General features: G+C 35.9%; 1 protein-coding gene across 1 annotated transcript in view; it reads right to left on the reverse strand.

The window, feature by feature from the left end:
• The window catches only part of LOC137988531 (uncharacterized), a gene marked incomplete at its 5' end in the record, with an annotated part of 670,231 nt that overhangs the window by 387,850 nt on the left and 279,881 nt on the right, over positions 1 to 2,500 (reverse strand). The window lies entirely within an intron of this gene.

The raw sequence follows: 2,500 nt of genomic DNA on the forward strand, positions 1-2,500 counted from the left end.
AAAGCGCGGGAAAATGTGCACGCGCGAGCCACGATTGGTTTTGGTTTCACTTCTGATTGGTTGAAAAAATGGCGCGAGAACTTTGAACCAATCACTGAGTGAAGTAATCATAAACCAAAGTAATTATCTAATTACTTTCGACACTCAATTGAAAACCACTCTATCAACTGCTCATAGTAATAATAATAATCATCATCATCCCCATCACCGTAATCACTTTATTTAAGTCTCAAGGTTATTTAGCCAAGCACGAGTGCTCTACTAATTGGGAAGACTACAAATTAACTGAAATTAGAAATCAAAAAATAAATAATAAATCAAATTATAAATAGAAACTTGTTAACATTACAACATGATTTACACAAGAAAAGCAAGGAGGTTTGTATCAATAAGGTCAACTCCAGCCTCGCTTTTATTTAAAGGCTTGGTGACTGAGCACAGAATTGTAAAATGGTCCAGTCACCAAGGAGCTTCTCGGAATGAAACGTCAATGATAAATATCCCAAATGGCCGGAGGCAAATCATTTGGCCATTTACTAGTGCAGCTGAGAAATTAAATCAGGGATGTCCAGGAACAGCTTCAGCTGGTGGTCACAAATGGTGTTGAACCGGGGACCTCCATATCTCAAGGCAATTGCCCTGACCACTGGCCCACTCGGCCATGCTCATAATTATGCAAGTTGATTATGCATAATTATGCAAATCCTCTGATTTATACAAATTGACGGCTGGATTCCATGCAAGCCGGAAGCAATGCTTGATATATTAATATAATATTAACCCATGTCTACGAGGGTTAATGGTTAAATTTGAATATTCCTTTGTTTAGAAATCTCTCTGGGCTTGAGACTTGTGAGACAAATTAAAGAAACCAGAACTGAGCCGTGAAATTTGACCACAAAGCCTCGTAGCCATGCCTAAATATTGATATATCGAACTAGGCCTATTGGTACAAATAAAGCAATAAATAAGAAAAACAAATCTCCCTTACTCTCGCATTGATCACCCTTGCAGCCAACCGCACAATGGCAGCTGTATTTTCCATTTGTCATGTCTATGCATTTCCCTCCACAAGCTTGAAAAAAAGAAAAAATGTCAAGACAATTTAGTCTACAGTTGAAAACATATCATTGACATCTGACCTAGTCAAATCGTGAGGTAACATTTCGAGTTTTCGATTGCCAAAACCAAGAGTTCATTACCCAAGAGCAAGAATCTAGTATCAGGTTTGTCCCCATCAGCATCAGAAAAATGTGGTTTGAATTGGGTGCTTGTAACATTGAGTCAGCCGATTTGGTCTATTGTTTATTTCCCGCAAAACTTGGTTTAAAAATAGACACTTTTCTTACGCTGATGGGGACTGAGCTAATTTGGGTGAATCTTACTCTTGGCTGATGGACTCGTGTTGCCAAAAGTAAGTTAATTTATACCACTAAACGAGAACAAAATAAGAAAGAAGTATGGAAGAGGGCAATAGGAAAAGGGAAGAGAGAGCAAGCCAGGAAACTTGAGGACGAGTTCTTTTGGGATCACCCGTTTTAGGTTGGTTTGGGTTTTTCGCTTTCTATTGGGAAAAAAAACCATTTGCAGGTACGTTTGAACAACTTTTTCAACCGGCATCAAAATAGATTGAAAAGGTTGAAAAAGCGTAGGCAACGACCGCTGTCGTTTACGCGGGCTTTTTAAAGGCAACTTCCACTCTCACTACAAAATACGTTTTAACTGAGGGAAATTAATCTTTACAAACAAATTTGTTTGAAATTTGTTTTTAAAACAGTGTGAATTTTAAAATCCCTTATTTTCAGAATACGGCCCACTAAATTAGTCAATCTTAGCGCGCATACTATCTGAGCGATTTAAAATACAGAACGCGAATTCATGAAATAATTCTTACAAATCTACAATACATTTGTTAGGAAATTACTTTTTTTCTGTCGTCAACATACCTCCACAAATTTCAGCTAAGGTAGAAACTTCATCAAGCATTTTCTTGATAATGGTTATTTTATCCCTCGTCTCCTCTTTTGGTCCTTTTACACTGTCCGCTACACAACTTACTTTTCTTTGGTAGTCCGTGATTCTAATCCCTGCAAGGGCCACAAAGACACAAGGTTACCTTTTAAAAGTACAGATAATACTATTTTAAAGGAAGAGAATGTAAGTTTAAGGGAGCGAATCCATGTACCACATGATAATTATCTCAAATGAATTTTTAGATCGCATGCACACCCGGGATGCAAAGTTTATGTTGCAGTTAATTTTTATAAGTAGTGACTTATTGTAACATTTGACTAGAAAGTTGAGCGATAAAAAATTTTGATTTAAAAACACTTTAAAAAAAATTAGACGACGTTTAGATATCGTTATTCTCAAGTCAAAATGAATAAGAAATAAACAAGTATATATATATGATAAGTAAACAATAGAAACTAATGTACAATAGAAAATATGTATGAGAATAAGAATAAAATACAATAGAAAACAATAAAATTTAGGTAAA

Source organism: Montipora foliosa, unplaced genomic scaffold (genome assembly GCF_036669935.1).
Source record: "Montipora foliosa isolate CH-2021 unplaced genomic scaffold, ASM3666993v2 scaffold_420, whole genome shotgun sequence".
NCBI classification, from domain to species: Eukaryota; Metazoa; Cnidaria; class Anthozoa; order Scleractinia; family Acroporidae; genus Montipora; species Montipora foliosa.